This window comes from Narcine bancroftii, chromosome 3 (genome assembly GCF_036971445.1).
Source record: "Narcine bancroftii isolate sNarBan1 chromosome 3, sNarBan1.hap1, whole genome shotgun sequence".
Classification (NCBI taxonomy): domain Eukaryota; kingdom Metazoa; phylum Chordata; class Chondrichthyes; order Torpediniformes; family Narcinidae; genus Narcine; species Narcine bancroftii.
In genome coordinates, this window is record NC_091471.1 from 25,315,119 (window position 1) to 25,336,249 (window position 21,131).

At 47.6% G+C, this 21,131-nt stretch overlaps 1 non-coding gene across 1 annotated transcript; it reads left to right on the forward strand.

Annotated features, from left to right (window-relative positions):
• Positions 1–15,650: 15,650 nt before the first annotated feature.
• LOC138759672 (U6 spliceosomal RNA) lies at positions 15,651–15,757 on the forward strand. Its single transcript, XR_011355015.1, has one exon. It is a non-coding gene; the product is annotated as a U6 spliceosomal RNA (small nuclear RNA).
• The last annotated feature ends 5,374 nt before the right edge of the window (positions 15,758–21,131 follow it).

Sequence of the window (21,131 nt, forward strand, 5' to 3'; positions counted from 1 at the left end):
GATGCCTGGCTCGCTGAGTCTCTTCCTGGCACATGCGCAGATGCCTGGCTCGCTGAGTCTCTGCTTGGCACATGCGCAGATGCCTGGCTCGCTGAGGCTCTTCTTGGCACATGCGCAGATGCCTGGTTCGCTGAGTCTCTGCTTGGCACATGCGCAGATGCCTTGCTCTCTGAGTCTCTTCTTGGCACATGCGCAGATGCCTGGCTCGCTGAGTCTCTTCCTAGCACATGCTCAGATGCCTTGCTCGCTGAGTCTCTTCCTAGCACATGCGCAGATGCCTGGCTCGCTGAGTCTCTTCCTGGCACATGCGCAGATGCCTGGCTCGCTGAGTCTCTGCTTGGCACATGCGCAGATGCCTGGCTCGCTGAGTCTCTTCCTAGCACATGCTCAGATGCCTTGCTCGCTGAGTCTCTTCCTAGCACATGCGCAGATGCCTGGCTCGCTGAGTCTCTTCCTGGCACATGCGCAGATGCCTGGCTCGCTGAGTCTCTTCCTGGCACATGCGCAGATGCCTGGCTCGCTGAGTCTCTGCTTGGCACATGCGCAGATGCCTGGCTCGCTGAGTCTCTTCCTAGCACATGCTCAGATGCCTTGCTCGCTGAGTCTCTTCCTAGCACATGCGCAGATGCCTGGCTCGCTGAGTCTCTTCCTGGCACATGCGCAGATGCCTGGCTCGCTGAGTCTCTGCTTGGCACATGCGCAGATGCCTGGCTCGCTGAGTCTCTTCCTAGCACATGCTCAGATGCCTTGCTCGCTGAGTCTCTTCCTAGCACATGCGCAGATGCCTGGCTCGCTGAGTCTCTTCCTAGCACATGCGCAGATGCCTGGCTCGCTGAGGCTCTTCTTGGCACATGCGCAGATGCCTGGCTCGCTGAGTCTCTGCTTGGCACATGCGCAGATGCCTTGCTCTCTGAGTCTCTTCTTGGCACATGCGCAGATGCCTTGCTCGCTGAGTCTCTTCCTAGCACATGCTCAGATGCCTTGCTTGCTGAGTCTCTTCCTAGCACATGCGCAGATGCCTGGCTCGCTGAGTCTCTTCCTGGCACATGCGCAGATGCCTTGCTCTCTAAGTCTCTTCTTGGAACATGCGCAGGTGCCTTGCTCGCTGAGTCTCTTCCTAGCACATGCGCAGATGCCTTGCTCGCTGAGTCTCTTCCTAGCACATGTGCAGATGCCTTGCTCTCTAAGTCTCTTCTTGGAACATGCGCAGATGCCTTGCTCGCTGAGTCTCTTCCTAGCACATGCGCAGATGCCTTGCTCGCTGAGTCTCTTCCTAGCACATGCGCAGATGCCTTGCTCGCTGAGTCTCTTCTTGGCACATGCGCAAAGCCCATCCACAGCAGTGTATCCAACACGCCAAACTATGGATTCTGATCAATTGAGTGTCTCCTGAAGCTCATTATTTAAACTTGCAAAGTACATGTATAGAACCTTGCCTTCTTCATCTGGTTGCAGACATAAAATCGCTCCTTTGTTCTTGAGTGGCCATACCCTTTCCCTAGTTATCCACTTGTTTAAGTTCCCTGAGATTCTCCTTCATCCTGCTCATTGCACCTTTGAGCCATCTTGATTTCCTGTTCACATTCTCTTCTGCTTCCCGTCTCCTTGACTTAAATTAAGGTTCAAGGTTCCTTTTATTGTCACGTAATAATACATGACAATAATAAGCGACGCATCACCCTCATCAGTGTCTATGCTCCAACCCTTCAGGCAGAACCAGCAGAAAAGGACAAGTTCTACACTGATCTGCGCAACCTCATCCAATGCACCCCTACAGCCGACAAGGTTGTCATCCTTGGCGACTTCAACGCTTGCGTCGGCAAAGACTCAGAAACCTGGCCAGGAATCCTTGGCAAGCATGGTGTCGGCAAGTGCAATGACAACGGGCGCCTCCTGTTGGAACTCTGCACAGAACAGCGTCTTGTCATTACTAACACCCTTTTCCAGCAGAGAGACAGCCTGAAGACTACCTGGATGCATCCCCGATCCAAAGACTGGCACCTCCTGGACTACGTTCTGGTGCGAGGAAGAGACAAACGAGATGTGCTCTACACCAGGGTCATGCCCAGCGCGGAATGCCACACTGACCATCTGCTTGTTCGCTGCAAGCTCAACCTTCACTTCAAGCCAAAGTTCAAGAACAGTGGAGCCCCCAGAAAGAGGTTCAATGTTGGAAACTTTCAGTCAGACGTAGTGAGAGGAAACTTCCAGGCAAACCTCCAAGCAAAGCTTAAGGATACAAACTGCCTCGCGGATATGTCTCCTGAAACCCTCTGGGATCAGCTGAAAACGGCCATACTGCAATCCACTGAAGAGGTACTGGGCTTCTCCTCCAGGAAAAACAAGGACTGGTTTGACGAAAAAAAACAGGAAATCCAGGAGCTGCTGGCAAAGAAGTGATCTGCCCACCAGGCTCACCTTGCAAAGCCTTCCTGGCCAGAGAAAAAATGAGCCTTCCGTCTCGCATGCAGCCACCTTCAGCGCAAACTCCGGGAGATCCAAAATGAGTGGTGGACTAGCCTCGCCAAACGAACCCAGCTCAGCGCAGACATTGGCGACTTCAGGGGTTTTTATGAGACACTAAAGGCTGTGTACGGCCCCTCACCCCGTCCAAAGCCCTCTGTGCAGCTCAGACAGTGAAGTCCTCCTCAGCAACAAGATCTCCATCCTCAATCGATGGTCAGTACACTTCCAATCCCTTTTCAGTGCCAACTGCTCAGTCCAAGAATCCACCCTGCTCCAGCTCCCTCAACAACCCTTGAGGCTAGAGCTGGATGAGGTCCTTACCCGGGAAGAGACATACAAGGCAATTGAGCAACTGAAAAGTGGCAAAGCAGCAGGTATGGATGGAATCCCCCCCCAGAGGTCTGGAAGGCTGGCGGCAAAGCTCTGCATACCAAACTGCATGAGTTTTTCATGCTCTGCTGGGACCAAGGAAAGCTGCCTCAGGACCTTTGTGATGCCATCATCATCAACCTGTACAAAAATAAAGGCGAAAAATCAGACTGCTCAAACTACAGGGGAATCACGCTGCTCTCCATTGCAGGCAAAATCTTCGCTAGGATTCTTCTTAATAGACTAATACCTAGTGTCGCCAAAAATGTCCTCCCAGAATCACAGTGTGGCTTTCGCGCAAACGGAGGAACTACTGACATGGTCTTTGTCCATAGACAGCTCCAAGAAAAGTGCAGAGAACAAAACAAAGGACTCTACATCACCTTTGTTGATCTCACCAAAGCCTTTGACACCGTGAGCAGGAAAGGGCTTTGGCAAATACTAGAGCGCCTCGGATGCCCCTCCCCCAAGTTCCTCAACATGGTTATCCAACTACAGAAAACCAACAAGGTCGGGTCAGATACAGCAATGAGCTCTCTGAACCCTTCTCCATTAACAACGGCATGAAGCAAGGCTGCGTCCTCGCACCAACCCTCTTTATTATCTTCTTCAGCATGATGCTGAAACAAGCCATGAAAGACCTCGACAATGAAGTTTTACATCCGGTACCACACAGATGGCAGTCTCTTCAATCTGAAGTGCCTGCAAGCTCACACCAAGACACAAGAGCAACTTGTCCATGAACTACTCTTTGCAGACGATCCTGCTTTAGTTGCCCATTCAAAGCCAGCTCTCCAGTGCATGACGTCCTGTTTTGCAGAAACTGCTGAAATGTTTGGCCTGGAAGTCAGCCTGAAGAAAACTGAGGTCCTCCATCAGCCAGCTCCCCACCATGACTACCAGCCCCCCCACATCTCCATCGGGCACACAGAACTCAAAAAGGTCAACCAGTTTACCTACCTCCAAGGCAAATAGCGCCTTTGGAAGACTACACAAAAGAGTCTGGAAAAACAACCACCTGAAGAAACACACAAAGATCAGCGTGTACAGAGCTGTTGTCATACCCACGCTCCTGTTCGGCTCCAAATCATGGGTCCTCTACCGGCATCACCTACGGCTTCTAGAACGCTTCCATCAGCACTGTCTCTGCTCCATCCTCAACATTCATTGGAATGACTTCCAATCGAGCTGGCAGAGTCCGCAAGCATCAAATCCATGCTGCTGAAGACCCATCTGCGCTGGGTGGGTCACGTCTCCAGAATGGAGGACCATCGCCTTCCCAAGATCGTGTTCTATCGCGAGCTCTCCACTGGCCACCGAGACAGAGGTGCACCTAAGAAGAGGTACAAGGACTGCCTAAAGAAATCTCTTGGTGCCTGCCACATTGACCACCGCCAGTGGGCTGATATCGCCTCAAACCATGCATCTTGGCGCCTCACAGTTCGGTGGGCAGCAACCTCCTTTGAAGAAGACCACAGAGCCCACCTCACTGACAAAAGACAAAGGAGGAAAAACCCAACACCCAACTCCAACCAACCAATTTTCCCTTGCAACCGCTGCAACCGTGTCTGCCTGTCCCGCATCGGACTTGTCAGCCACAAATGAGCCTGCAGCTGACGTGGACATTACTCCTCCAAAAATCTTTGTCCGCGAAGCCAAGCCAAAGAAAAGAAAGGAAAGAGAAACAAAAGAAAATCCCTTCAGAGTCAATGAGTATCCGTGCATTCAATCTTCAGGTTTAATGTCAGAGTATGTACGTGATATCACATACAATCCTGAGATTCTAATTCCTGCGGGCAAGGCAGAACAACCACTTATGGTTAGTGCAAAAATTAACTGTACTCAAGAAGATGAATACATGTAAACATAAAGAATTGTAAACAAACTGCAATACAGAGAGAGAGAGAGAAAAAAATCAATATTTTATTAAGTGCAAAAGTAAAAGTCCTTAAATCAACCCCTGATTGAGTTTGTTGTTGAGGAGTCTGATGATGGAGGGTAGCAGCTGTTCCTGAACCTGCTGTGGTGAGTCTTGTGGTACCTGTACCTGATGGTAGCCGCAAGAGCAGAGCATGTGCTGGGTGGTGTGGATCCTTGATGATTGAAGCTGCTCTCTGACAGCAGTGTTCCCTGTAGATCTTCTCAAGGGTGGGGAGGGTTTTGCCTGTGATGTCCTGGCTGTGTCCACTTCCTTTTGCATGGCTTTCCACAAAGGGGTATTGGTGTTCCCATATCAGACCATGATGCAGCCAGTCATTTGTAGATGCACCACACATCTGTCGAAATTTGGCAGGGATTTCAATGTCCTACCAAACTTCTGCAAACATCTGAGGAAGTAAAGGTGCTGACATGCTTTCTTTACAATGCCATTAGTGTTAGGTCCTGGAAAGATCCTCTGAGATAGTGACAGCCAAGAACTTAGATTTGCTCACCCTCTCCACCTCTGATTCCCCTCCCCCCAGCACTCTCTCAGCCTCTCGCAGTTTCCCTCAGCCTCTGTGCCATCTCTTGTCATCCAAGATTCTCAACCTCACCATCTTTGCGTTCTTCCTCACATGTTGGGCCTGAATGCTGATCGGTTATTTTAAAAACAGGCTTCCGCACGGGTTTAGGTGGAAATTCTCCAGTGGTGGGAGTGTAGAACAAGTTGCCAGCTGAGGTGGTGAATGCAGGTTTAATTTTAACGTTAAGAGGATTTAGGCCGGTGAATGGATGGGAGAGATATGGAGAGCCATGGAAAAATAGTTCAGCACAGACTAGAAATGCCAAAGGGTCTGTTTCTATTCTGTCATGTCCTATGATTCTATGGCCAGAGAAGCACAAAAGCCGCAAATGATGGAATCTTGAGTGAACAAAGAAAAGCTGGAGGGATTCAGCAGAGAGAGATATTTTTAGGACCAAAAATAGACTTCATTCACAATAAATTATTTACAAAAAGAAAATTGTTCAAAGTCCCTTGGCACCCTTAGTTTCACGTTCATTCATTGCTAGATAGTCTCTCTACATCATTGCCACCACAGCAGCAACCTGTCATTACTCGTGGCCAATAAACACAACGGAATACAGGAGGAACTCAGCTGGTCTTTTCAGCATCTATAGTAGACAAAGATATATTACCGACGCTTCGGGCCTGAACCCTCCTTCAATGGAAAAATCAGAAAAGGCAGAAGTGGGAAATTACAGAAAGTCTCAGAATTCCAACAATGCGGGAGGAATCCAAACCAACAAAAGGTGTTAATTGGATCTGATAAGGGACTAGGTGAGAATTTATCATGTCTGTGCAAAAGGAGACAGGGAATGGAGAGACAACAGGGGGGCGGAAGAAAGGGGTTGGGGGTGGATTTAATGAAAGCCAGAGAACATTGGAGGGTGCCCAGTCAGATGATGAGGTGTTGTTCCTCCAATTTACAGGTGGTCTCTGTCTGGCAGTACATGAGACCATGGACAGGCATGTCGGAAAGGGAATGGGATAGAGAATTGAAATAGGCGGTGTAATGGATTTGTGTTAATCTTTAAAGTTAAAATCTTTTGTTATAAAATATATATTTTTAGTGAAGTAAGTTATAGAGTTAAAAATATTTGCAGTGAGGTAATTGGGGGCTGGATACAGGGTCACACACAGAACACAGCACATTTGCAAAAACATTATTGTAGTAAGAGAAAGAATTTAGTTGGAGTCGATGCATCTGGGAAAAACAAAGCCATAACATGTGTTCTTAATAGAAACTCAAGTACCAGGTGTGGTTCTTAAAAACAATTTTTTAATGTACAGTCAGCATTATGCTGGCAGCTGTTTCAAACCTCAAGTATCATTTGAAATGACCGGTGTGGACTTGCTGGAGCCAAACCACTTAAGCCTCTTGGACTAAGATGAGGTCAGATGCTGTTATGGATATGGAGTGCTTTTGAAAAAAAAAAGGCAGGATGTTTTTCAGAAATGAAACTAAAACTGTGGAGGTGTCACATCACATGTTGTCGGAGAACTATATCCTTAAGGCAAAAAGACATTTTGAATCAGAAGGCATAAAACTGAAGAAACTTGACATCCTGGAAAGACAAGACTAGGGCAATAATCTTTGGAAAGAGAGGGAGATGCTGCTCTATCATAGGAGATTGTCTTTATCATAGGAGATACACAACACAAGTGGCTTTTAAATAAGTAAGACCACCTCTGTCTGCTCTTAAGAGGCAGCCTCATGTGCCAGATGATGGTCACTCCTGTTTAAGAAATAACTCATTGTGAAGACCACCGTTCCACAACCCTAACACGAAAGGGGGTAAATTGTGAAAACACTCAGGAGGAATATCTCTCTGAAAGAGACTTGGGAGTTTAAAGAGGTCTGAAGATATAATGTTTAAAAGAGCTTCATAATTACTTCTGAACCATGATTTTAAAAAGATCATCAAGTTCAATGAGATGTTTGAAACTGGACTTTAAAACTGACTTTTTCAGAATCAAGCTTAAACTGTAATGGTTGTAATTTAATCAATCAAACACACATATATAATGTGCACATTGGGATTTTAAGATAGAGTTAAGTTTAGAAATAAATAAGAAATGTCATGTTTAATAAAAAAAATATTATTTTGAATTTACCATTGTCTGGTGAATTTTCGATTGCTGTTCCTTTGTTAGTTCTAATAAGGTTTGTTAGTTCGTAACAGTGGCCACTGGGAGATCCATGTTTTTCTGGCGAATAGAGCCAAGGTGGTCAACAAAACAATCTCCCAGTTTGTGTCCAGTCTCTCCGATGTAAAGGAGACCACAGCGGGAGATGAGCCCTGCAGATTCACTTGGAAGGACTATTTGGGCCTCCCAAATGATGCTGAGAGTGGAGGTGTGGCACAAGTGGAGCATCTCTTGCAATCACAGGGGTAGGTCCCAAGGGCATGATTAATGGGAGGGGAGGAGTGGACAAGGGAGTCACGGAAGGAGCGATCCCTATGGAAGATGTAGAGGGGAGGGGAGGGGAATAGATGTCTAGAGGTGGGTCCACGTAATTGATGGTGGTAATGTTAGAGAAGGATGTATTGGATATGAAGGTTGGTCCTTGCACATGGACATGTGTCCTTACACATGGGGATGGAGGGTAGATGTGCAGGTAATGGAGAATATGCTGGTAAGCACTTTGTTGATAGTGGTAGAGGGAAAGACACATTGTTTGAAGAAGGAGGACATATCTGATTATCTAGCATGGAAGTCCTCATCCTGGGTGCAGATGCAAGGGAGATGGAGGATTTGAAAGAATGGAATGAGACCCTTACAGGTTTGAAAAGCTGTAATTGAGAAACTGTGGGAGTTGATAGGTTTATAGTAGATGTTTGTTGAAAAAACTCCAGTTTACTCGGCCTGCGTCATCACAGGTACCAGACTTCAATCCATCAAGGACTTCTACATGAGGCAGTGTCTTAAAAAAGCAGGTTCTATACTTAAAGACCTCCACCACCCTCTTCATTCTGCTACCATCAGGAAAAAGGTACAGGAGCCTAGAAATGATTGCTCAACAGCATAAGAACAGCTTCTTCCCCGCTGCCATCAGATTCCTGAATAATTAATGAACCAAAGACACTGCCTTACTTTATGTACACTATTATTTTAATTTTTTTATATATAATGTTGTAAGATGGTTATAATATGAACGTTTGCACTATGAGGCTGCCGTAAAACATGACTTGTTCATGACAATAATTTCTGATTCTGATTCTGAGATTGTGCAAGATGCAGTGATTTGATGAGTTTCGGTGGGATCCTGTTGCAAGGGGTTAGTAAGAGGAGGAATTTGAGAGTTATTGCCTGGCTGTGGCCAGATAGATGTCAGTGCGCCAGATCACAGGTTTGATGGTGAGGTTCGGATCGGTACCGAGAGTGAAGGGCCAGGCAATCTGAGGGGGTGAGATGGGAATGGATGAGGGGAGTAGTGACATCAGTATGGTTGATGTCATGGCAGCAGTTGGAAATATAAAGATCCAGAACAGGTAGAAGACCAGAACTAGGTGACCAGGAAGAGGAAGACATATTAAAGTGGGAGAAGGAATCTGTAGTGGTTGTGGTGGGGGGCGGGGGGTGGGAGGGTGGAGAATGATGGTTGTGGATGTATCCATGGAGATGGAGCCAACTGAAGAAGAGTTCAAAAGCTTAGCATGCATGGAAGTGTGGGAAAAAGGGGTCGAGGTAAGGCCTTTACTGAAGACAGAGCATTCAGTCTCAGGCAGGGGTTAGGGGGAGGTTCATTGGGGTGGACAGTGCCAGAGAGGGGAGGAGGATGAGGTGGATCAGAATGTGGAGGATGGGAAGGGTCCAGGGGAGGATGGGGGGATTGGGAAAGTCAGAGGATGGAGAGAGAGAGGTCCGTGTGCTCTGAGAACCAGCATGGGAGTTCATGACAGAGGATCAGTTCTGTAGATCACAGGGGCCAAGGTGAAAACCAACGTTTGAGGCTTGTTTCTGTTGGATGCCGAGTTCAGGATGAAAGTTCATGCTGTCGGCTCGATACTGTACGTCCTGTAGGTCACCGCAGCCAAAACGTGTGAAGCCCGGTCCTATGAATGGTGGGTTCAGGGTAAAAGTTCATGTCAGAGGCTTGATCCTGTAGGTCACCAAGACCAGCCAATATTTCAGTTGAGACTCTTTATCCAGATTAAATTTGGAAGGGGTGTAGCGCGAATAAAATCTCTAATGACTGAAAAGAGAACATACAGTTTTATTAGATTATAACTGAGGATAGGGTCTTATAGTGGTCTTCAGAAGGGCTCAGGGTTTAGGCAGGAAACCAGGGTTATATATGGGTAGTTGGGGGTGAACCTGGAAGGTGGGGCCAGCCATCACTACTAGTGAATCTAAGTTCACTGCATTCACCTCTTCCTGCAGAATTTAGGGTCTGTGGATGAAGACAGAGAACATGGGTTCGGAAAAAAAAAATTATAAAATATAGTTATTTACAAATTTACAAATTTAAGCAATCTGGGGGTTCTAGAGATGCTGGTGGAGCGCCTAAGCATGGGAGGGCCTTGGGCTGCTTGGGTGTCCTGGTCATTGGCGACATAGAATGCTAGGACCTCATTTTGCAACTTCAGATACCGACTCTTCAAAGCCTTGATGGCAGCACCATATGTAGTGCAGTCCCTGATGACTGCATACCCTTTCATTCCTACCCTGGAAACGAGTGTGGACCTCCTGAGTCCATTGGTGTGTGTTGGGTGCTACCAGTTGCCCCAATAATACACAAACAAAGACTGAGGGGAACGATAGGCTTTATTACAGTAGAGATTGCTGGCCTGGGTTAAGGCTAGGAAAATGAGGAGAGGAAGAGGGGACTCAACATTTATGACCTGGGTCACATTGGAGGAGTCCAGGGAGGAGTCTAGGAGAGGATATCATCAGGAGGGTGGGCCAGCCTGTATATATCTCATTACATTCACCCCCTCTTTTTAAATAGAAACCATTGGTAACAAACATGAGTAGAAAAAAAACACAGAGTGGGGAGGGAGAAGGCTCCTTCAGACTAGAGGTTAGTCACATGGGCGACCTCCTCCTTCTGCTGGACCGCCAAGGGGCCGGTGTGTCCGAACACTGCTCCGCTGGAGGGGGTCTGCCATGGAAGAATACGGGACGTGGACCGCAGGGGACGGGGTGCTGGTGGGGGACTCCTGAGGGCGTGAGTGTTCCGCTGCCACACTGGGGATCAGCTCCTGGAGGTCTGGTGGAGAGACAGGTGGATCGGACTCCAGGACTGTGCTCCTGTGTAGTGCGATCTGATCTGCTGCCTGGTCTGTGGCCGGCAGGGCCATTTCGGGCTCTCCGGCCCTCGCCAGGTCTCGGATCAGTACAATGTCCTTGTGGCCATCAGGGTACCTCATGAATGCATATTCAGGGTTGGCATGAATGAGGTGCACCCCTTCCACCAGTGGGTTTGTCTTATAGCCCCTGAAGTGCTTCCGTAGCAGGACCGGCCCTGGGGTTGCCAACCATGGAGGGATGGATGAACTGTTCGCCGATTTCCTAGGGAAAGCAAAGAGGCATTCATGTGGGTAGTGTTAGTGGTAGTGCATAGCAATGACCGGATGGCGTGGAGAGTCTCGGGCAAAACGTCCTGCCAGTGGGACACTGGCATGTTCTTAGACCTGAGGGCCAGGAGCACCGCCTTCCAGTCGGTGGTGTTCTCCCTTTCCACCTGGCCATTACCCCTGCTGGTCCTGCTGGTGGATATGCCTCTGGCTAGGATGTACTGTGGCAGCACCTCACTCATGAACGAGGACCCACAATCACTGTGAATGTAGTTGGAGTAACCGAACAGAGTGAAGATGCTACACAGCGCCTTGATAACTGTCGTCGAGGTCATATCCAGGCAGGGAATAGCAAAATGGAACCTGAAGAATTCGTCCACCACCGTCAGGAAGTAGGCGTTCCTATTGAAGGTTGGAAGGGGGCCCTTGAAATCGACACTGTGTTGTTCGAAGAGCCATGTGGCCTTAATACCTTTTCTGGCCGGTAGAACTGTGGCTTACACGGCGCAGATCTGGCAGCGTCTGGTCATGGTCCGGACGTTCTCAACGGAATACGGGAGGTTCCAAGTCTTAACAAAGTGGTACAGCCTCGTGACTCCGGGGTGGCACAAGTTATCATTTAGGGCCTGGAGATGGTCATGATGCGTGCTGGCGCACATCCCCTGGGATAAGGCATCTGGGGAATCATTGAGTTTGCCTGGCCGGTACAAGATATCGTAGTTATAGGTGCATAACTCGATCCTCCACCGAAGAATCTTGTCATTCTTGATTTTATCTCGCTGTTTTGTATTAAACATGAAGGCCAGTGCCCTTTGGTCTGTCAACAGGGTAAATCTTTTGCCGGCCAGGTAGTGTCACCAGTGACGCACTGCCTCAACAATTGTCTGTGCCTCCTTCTTGACAGAGGAGTGCCGTACTTTGGGACTGTGCACGGTGCAGGAGAAAAACACTACCGGCCTGCCTGCCTGATTAAGTGTGGCGGCCAATGTGAAGTCAGAGGCATTGGTCTCCAGCTGGAAGGAGATGGATTCATCCAAGGCATGCTTCATGGCCTTTGTGATGTCTCCTCGGATCTGGTGAAACGCAGCCTGGGCTTGTGGTGATAATGGGAAGGCTGTGGACTTAATCAGGGGTGGGCCTTATCGGTGTAGTTGGGCAACAATTGTGTATAATAGGAAAACAGCCCCAGGCACCTCTTCATCACCTTCGGGGTGTTTGGGACTGGGAGCTCGATGAGGGGTCACATGCGGTCGGGGTCCAGGGCAATGACACCATGAGTCACGACGGATCCGAGAAGGGCCAGGTGTTCTGTACAAAACATGCACTTGACTTTATTGTACATCAAGTTGAGGGGCTTGGCCGTACGCAAGAACATAGTGAGGTTAGAGTCATGGTCCTGCTGGTCGTGGCCACAGATGGTGACATTATCGAGATATGGGGACGTTGCCATCAGCTTGTGCTCCTTCACCATCCAGTCCATCACCCTCCGAAAAGCAGAGACACCATTAGTCACACCAAAAGGCACCCGCAGGAAGTGGAATAGATCCCCATCGGCCTCGAATCCTGTGTATATTTGATCGCTCGGACGGAGGGGGAGTTGATGGTAAGCCGACTTGAGGTCAATGGTCAAAAAAACTCTATTGCTCAACCTTATTGACCAAGTCAGCTATCCAGGGTAGCAGGTATGCGTCCAACTGGGTGAAGCGGTTAATAGTTTGACTATAGTCGATCACCATCTGGGGCTTTCCTGCCCCTCTGACCACGAGGACCTGCACCCTCCAGGGACTGGTGCTAGGGGCTATGATCCCCTCTGCCAGGAGTTGCTGAACTTCAGCCCGGATGAACTGCATATCCTCTGTGCTATAGTGCCTGTTCTTGGTGGTAATTGGTTTGCAGTCTGGGGTGAGGTTCGTGAATAATGATGAAGGGGCCACCTGCAGGGTGGTGAGACTGCAGGACGGTGCTGGAGACTGGGTGCTTGGTTGGGGAGTGGGGTCCAAGAGCTGGGGGTTGTGAACAGTCAGTGGCGGTTGGGGGCCCCCGAACGCCATTGTCACACTTCTGAACTGACTCTGGAAGTCAAGGCCCAGGAGGATCGGCGCACAGAGATGGGCCATAATCAACAATACAAAGTCATTGTACCATCCCCCCACCCCCCCCCCCCCCCCCACAGTACCCCCGGATACAAGTTTGTTGATCCCTCGCCACCATCAATACTGATCAGGTCATCGGCCTGACGGGAAGGGAGAGTCTACGGACCATGTCGGGATGGACAAATCTTTCGGTACTGCCGCTTTCAAAGAGGCAGATCGTCTTGTGCCCATTCACCTCGATCTGCATCATGGAGTTCATGATTGGGTGGGGGCTGGCTTGATCCAGGGTGATTGATGCCAATATAGGCATCTCATCATCGTCATTGTTTGGGGGGAGGCCCGCCCAAGATGGTGACCTCCATGTTGACCATACTGCACTCATTGGAAAAGAAGGAGAAAGTGGAGTTGTGGCGGGCTGAAGTGATGTCATCATAGGGATAGGATGCGGCGTAGAGGTTGGGAGCGGGTAAGATGGCGCCCCCTTTACCGCGCAACCTGGTCGGCACCGGACGCTCCTCAGGCACACACACGTCGCTGCTCCTGGACAGAGTTCTGGACCTGCAGATCTTCTGGTAGTGGCCTTTCGTCCCGCAGCCCGAGCAGGTGGCTCCTTTCAAGGGGCAGAGGTGTCTTGAGTGTCTAGCCTGCCCGCAGAAGTTGCATCATGGCAATGCTGGTGTCACCACAGCAGTGGTCGGGTCGGTAACCCTCGACACTGAGTCCCATGACAGCAGACCTCGTGGTGGAACGTATGCAGAGGCCCACTTCTGCCCGTGATCAACACCGCGTGGCGCTGGGCCGAGTCTAGAGTCCTGACCAGGTTGATCGCCTTTTCTAGCAGGAGTTGATCCTCTTCAAGGAGACGCTGTCGGATATAGTCTGACCTCAACCCCGACACACAGGTGTCCCGGATCAGGTCTTCCACACAGTGGGTCAACGATATCGTGGCCATGGGGTTCCTCAAACAGTCTTTTCCCACTGTGACCAAAGATCGGATTAACTCCTCAACGGACTCACCAGGCTGTTGCTTTCTGGACGCCAGCAAGTAACGGGAGTAAACTTCGTTCACCCTTGGTTTGTACAGCGCCCGTAGTTCAGCCATGACCTCGACGTAAGTTGTGCTGCTCTGGATGGCCTGGTAGGCCCTCTGGCCGACTCTCACCTGTAGGATCTTCAATTTCTTTTCGTTGGAATCGACCACTTAAGCGGCGTCGTTAAGGAAATTATTAAAGCAGATCACCCACTGTTTGAAGAGTTCAGGTGCATCTGGGACTTGGGGGTCTACTTCTAGCTGTTCAGGGTGCAGCAACTTCTCCATTACCAGAGATCTTCAAAAATCGGGTGTAATAAATCATTGGGCACTACCAATTGCCCCAATAATACACAGACAAAGACTGAGGGGAACGATAGGCTTTATTCCACTAGAGATTGCTGGCCCGGGTTAAGGCTAGGGAAATGAGGAGAGGAAGAGGGAACTTTATGGCCTGGGTCACATGGGAGGAGTCCAGGAAGGAATCTAGTAGAGAATGTCATCAGGAGGGTGGGCAGCCTGTACATACATCCATAACATTACAGTGTAGAAGACATCTCTGATCGCGTTCAGGTAGACCTGGAAGCATTCTAGCCAATAAGTAAACTCCTCTACCACATCAGGGAACAGAAGGTTTATTAGCAGCAAACCTGGCTTGAACAGCGCTTCCATCCTAGAAATATAAGCTGATGTAATTGTAGTGCAAATAAAAGCTGTCACGGCTGTAGGGAAAACATAAGCTTTTATTAGCATAACTGAGGGTAGGGTCTTACAATGGTCTTCGGAAGGGCTCAGGGTTTAGGTGGGAAACCAGGGTTATATCTGGGTAGATGAGGGCGGAGCCAGCCATCAGTACAACACACCACCAGTAAATCTCAGTTCACTGCAAGGGGTGATATCAGAGAGAGCAGAGGAAGAAGCTTGGGGAGGGGCTAGGAGGTGAGGGGATTGGTCAGAAGGTGAGAGAGGTGAAGATACAGCTATTGAGAGACACATGTGCTGTCTAACTGGACCTAACAGCTGTTGTGAGTGACTGAATGAGCCTCAATATTTCTTCAATGAAAGACATGTGCCATCTACTGGCATTCGGAGGGAATTAGGCCTTTTATGCTAAAAACAAATAGTCAGGTTTTTAATTTTTTAAATTTCTTCCCCTCCCCTGTAAAAAGGAAGAAAAAAAAAGAAAACACCTAAACTATATATTAATTACTATTCATATTTTCCTAACATAATTTTGCATCTTCTAATTATTGATTGAGAGGAGTGGATGATGTGGATGCTGTGGATGGACTTTTGTTAACAAATTTCATATATGGTTCCAAAACTTTATAAAAGTTCCCCATCTGATTCCTTAAACTATGTAATTTTTTTCTAATGGTATACAATTTTGTATTTCAGGATTCCAACTACCCATCATTATAAAGTTTTCTGTTTTCCCCATTACTGCCAAACATTGTTTTGCTACTCAAAAATTGTACTTGATATTTATCTAACTTCAATTTTATATTTGCTTCATATATGTATTACCCAGTAAAAGTATTCTAGGGACATTTTGTATTTTTATCTTCATAATTTGTCCTAGTAATATACTCAAATCTTTCCCACTTTAACACAGGATCAAACTGAATGTAGAAAGGACCCTACTTCCTTGTTACATCTAAAACATTTATCAGAATAATTTGAGTTAGGTGCTCACTTTGGCAGCACATATAGTAAAATTGGAACGATACAGAGAAAATTAGCATGGCCCCTGCAAAAGGATGACACACAAATTCGTGAAGCGTTCCATATTTTTTATTAAAAAAAGAATAATTTGAGTTGTCCATTTAATTTATATGGAGTATTAGTATAACTGATGTAAAAAATTAAATCGTCAAGTTTATTGTCATCTGATTGCACAACAAGTACAACCCAACAAAAAAGTGTTTTCTGGTCCTCTGTGCAAAACATGCAGACACTTGACCAGAATAACCAGACATAACGCATATACAGACAAACATATGCAGGACAAGTAATTTAAAATTTTTAATGAATATGACGATCTTGGATGGTTAGTGGGAGCAGTTCCTTTGATGAACGGTTCGGTTAGGTGGCATGGTTAGCAAATATAGTGTTTCGTGCAATTCTGTTACAGCGTCAGCGATCGAGACCAAGGTTTGAATCCCTCGCTGTCTGTAAGGAGTTTGTACGTTCTCCCCGTGTCTGCATGGGTTTACCCCGGGGGCTCCGGTTTCCTCCCATCCTTCAAAACGTACCAGGTGATATAACATAACAATTTACAGCACGGAAACAGGCCATTAGGCCCTTCTAGTCCACACCGAACCAAACACCCCTCTCTAGTCCCACCTCCCTGCACAATGCCCATAACCCTCCATCTTCTTCTCATCCATATACCTGTCCAACCTTTTCTTAAATAATACAATTGACTCCACCGCCACTATTTCTCCCGGAAGCTCATTCCACACGTCTACCACTCTCTGAGTAAAGAAGTTCCCCCTCATGTTACCTCTAAACCTCTGCCCCTTAATTCTTAACTCATGTCCTCTTGTTTTAATCTTTCCTCCTCTTAACGGAAATAGTCTATCCACATCCACTCTGTCTATCCCTTTCATAATCTTAAATACTTCTATCAAATCCCCTCTCAACCTTCTACGCTCCAAAGAATAAAGACCTAATCTGTCCAATCTCTCCCTATACTCTAGATTTCTGGTAAACCTTCTCTGCACTCTCTCCACTCTGTTTATATCCTTCCTATAATTAGGCGACCAGAACTGCACACAGAACTCCAAATTAGGCCGCACCAACGCCTTATACAGTCTCAACATCACCTCCCAACTCCTATATTCCATGCAATGATTGATAAAGGCCAGCATACTAAAAGCCTTCTTCACCACCCTATTCACGTGAGTTTCTACCTTCAGGGAATGATGTACCGTTACTCCTAAATCTTTCTGCTCTTCTGTATTCATCAATGCTCTCCCATTTACCACGTATTTCCTGTTCTGGTTCTTCTTACCAAAATGAAGCACCTCACACTTATCAGCATTAAATTCCATCTGCCATTTTTCAGCCCACTTTTCTAAGCAGCCCAAATCCCTCTGCAATCCTTGAAAACCTTCTTCATTATCCACTATTCCACCTATCTTAGTATCGTCTGCATATTTACTAATCCAATTTACCACCCCATCATCTAGATAATTAATGTATATAACGAACAACAATGGGCCCAATACAGATCCTTGAGGCACACCACTGGTCACCGGCCTCCAACCTGACAGACAATTATCCACTACCACTCTCTGGCCTCTCCCTTTCAGCCAATGTTCAATCCATTTGACTATCTCAAAATTTATACCTAATGACTGCACCTTCTTAACTAACCTTCCATGTGGTACCTTATCGAAGGCCTTACTGAAGTCCATATAGACAACATCCACTGCGCTACCCTCATCCACATTCCTAGTCACCTCTTCAAAAAATTCAATCAGATTGGTCAAACATGACCTTCCTCCCACAAATCCATGTTAAGTGCTCCTGATCAGACCCTGTCTATCCAGATGTTTATAAGTACTATCTCTAAGAATTTTCTCCATTAATTTACCTACCACAGACGTCAAACTTACAGGCCGATAGTTTGGTTTGGTAGGTCTCAAAGACAAGGACTCTTGACACAGTTTTGGTAGGGAAGGATTTTATTTACAGAAGGCAAGTATGGGAAATAATAAACCAATGCAGCACACACACACCACACACACACACACACACACACACACACACACACACACATTAACACACAGTGATCAGGGGAAAATCACTATGATGCCCTATCACCCCTTGACTCAGTGCAGGCCCAGCTCTATGCTACAAGAGACACTAATTAGATGCTTCCAACCCTTTTAACAGTGCACATCTTATCAAGTTTCTTCAGTGCCCTTCCATGTTTCTAAGCCTGGAGTGAAGCAGGTTAGTCTCAAGCTGGCAAAGAGAGAGAGGACAAAGAGCACATGGCACTTTTATAGTGCTGGAAGGACCAATGGGTCAGTCCCAGGAGGGTTGATCCAATTACAATAGCCAATGGCTGTACAGGCAGGATGGAGAGTCCCATCCAGGTAATTTACATAGCACCAACAGCAAGGTGCGTACTAATGGGTGGGGTGGAACCAAATCTTGATTGGCAGCTGGTGTTTCCTCCGACTAGGTAGGGGGCAGTGCTGTCACATGACAGCCACAACCCTTCCCAATGCCAGAGTGTAGGCTAATTGGGTGTAATTAGGTGGCATGGGCTTCATAGGCCGAAAGGGTCTGTTACCGTGCTGTGTGTCTAAATTTAAATTTAATTTTTAAAAAAGAAAACTGGTGGATTCAAAAGACTCATGAGAAAAAGTAAATTTTCAAGCATTATATACAGACATCATCTGAGTTATGGGGGACATTGCATTCTTAGAAAACTATCCATATAGTGGTGTTCATAACACAAAATTGCATCACCTCTACTTGCATCAACTTGAAAAATAAACATCCACTGGAGGGTACCGGTGGCAGGAATTTTAGAGTAAAAAGTAATAACAAGAGAAGGTAAAGGTGAAATGGAAACTGGAACCAGATGGGTTACCTCAAATTGAAAAAGTCCATGTTCACACCATTAGGTTTAAAGCAGTCCAGGAGGAATATAATGTGTTATTCCTCAAGTTTACATTTAGCTTCACCTTGTGATGGATAAGACCAAGGACTGACATGTCTGTGTGGGAACAGTGAGGGGATTAAAATGGCTTTGACCCACATGGTTCCCCAAACACCGGGCAGATCATTGATTTTCTTTCACTAACCACCAGCCAACAAGTACGAAAGGATCAAAACTCTCCTCAAGCATATATTTGGTCTCTCCCGCTGTGACAGGGCAGCAAACCGTCCACACTCATGAATGAAATGCTCGCCCTGATGGATGAACATAGGACCTGCTTTCCTTGAGCAAATGCCTGATGGATGAACATAGGACCTGCTTTCCTTGAGCAAATGCCTGAGGACATCTGCCTGATCTTCATAAATAATGAATCACTGGCCCCTGACATCCAGCAGCCTGTGCAGATGTTCAATGATAAGTCAAACAGCAGAGGGGGACAACCGTCAACCAGGTTGCGGCTGTGCCTCACCAGGTGGTACGGATGGCCCCAGCCTCTACGGAAAGGGCAACAGCGACGTCATCCTCGATCAGTACCAGTAAGGACAAGTGGTGCTAATACACTAACGATGGAGCGCTGTGGCCTGCTGATGCCGACCACATTGCATGCATCCAGAAAAAGCAACAGTGGTAGGCCAAAAAGATTGACTCCTCTACATTTGGGATCATCATTTGGGGCGGTCTTTTCTCGTTGACATAGGAGTGGAGGTCAGTGTGTTGCCCCCACAGGGCATTGCCAATAGCAGCAGCAGCATCAAGATATATGGGGTCTTCACGATCTCACTCAACTTCAACTCCTCCCATTTCAAGTGGACCTTTACCATTGCCGACTTCCTCCGGACACACTCCCTGCTGGTCAATTTGAAAGACAATGTCTCATCAATTTCAAGATATTTGAATTGATCAACTTGTGCCATGCCAAATTGACTGCACCCCACCTCGGCTCAGTGACCTTCTCCGACAACAAGAATGCCAAGATCCTTGCCGATTTCCTGGACATCATAACTCTCCAATTCACAATGGCCAGCCCCAAGCATGGGGTGCACCATCATAGCCACCCCCCCACTACTGGACCACTACTCCATGCACACGCACGCAGGCTGCCCCCTAACAAGCTCTATCTGGCCAAAGATGAGTTCTGTAGGATGGAGGAAATGGGCATAGTTCATTCCACAATACATCTGGGGCCTGGACACCCCATGGGGACTACTACCATCTTAATGAGGTCACAACAGCTGACCGGTACTCTATCTCTCACATCCAGGACTTCACAGCAAATCTGGACGGTGCCAAGGAATTTTCCAAGATCGATGTGGAATGTGGCTACTACCAGATTCTGATCCACCTGGATAATATCCCCAAGACAGCTCTCATCACCGCATTCGGGCTCTTTTGAGTTCCTGCACATGCCTTGTGGCCTCAAGAATACTGCCCAAGCTTTCCAAAGACTTAAGAACACGGTAAGCCGTGGGCTTGACTTCATGTTCATCTACCTCTATGATATCCTCATTGCCAGCTGCTCTCGCCAGAAACACTAAAACACTTCCAACAGCTCTGCCAGAGGCTCAACAAGCATGGCTTGGCAATCAACCTTGCCAAGTGTCAGCTTGACCTCACTGCCATCAACTTTCTCAACCACCGCATCAACCAGTATGGAGTAGCCCCGATCCCGTCCAAGGTCGAGGCCATTTGCAAGTTTCCCAAACCCTCTACTGTGAAGGAACTCCAAGAGTTTGTAGACACAGTCAACTTCTATCACCAATCCGTGCCAGCAGCACCGAAGATAATGCAATCGCTTTTCAAGGTCCTGGCCAACAAGCCGAAAGAGCTATTTTGGACCACGTTCAACAATGCCAAGGAAGCCCTGGCAAAGGCAGCAATGCTGATAAATCCATGGGCCAACACACCAACTGCTCTTATGGTCAATGCATCTGACACAGCCGTGGGCGGGATGCTGGAGTAAATGATCAACGGTAGCTGGCAGCCCAACACCTTTTCTAGTCATCACCTGAGACTCCCCGAATAGAAATCTATCACATTCGACTGGAGCTCCTCGCTCTCTGCCTTGCTATCTAACATTTCCACTACTTTCTCGAGGGCAGGGATTTCACGGCTTTCGTGGACCATAAACCACTCACGTTTGCCTTTACCAAAGTGTCTGATCCTTAGTCAGCTCAACAGTAGCGCCAACTGATGTACGTCTTGGAATACATGACTTCCATCCAGCACATCACAGGCAAGAGCAACCAGATTGCTGATGTGTTATCCCATACGGCCATCAATGCCATCCACGCTCTGGCCCCAGGTGTCGACTGCGCAGAGTGGCGGCTGCCCAGCCAGAGGATGAAGAGAAGCTTGCCTACTGCACTGACATCTCAAACCTAAAGTTAGAGGATGTGAGATTTGTGCCCACTGACACCACTGTGATGTGTCTACGGGGCATCCAAGACCCTTCACCCCCAGTGCCTGGCAAGGGCGGATCTTCAACATG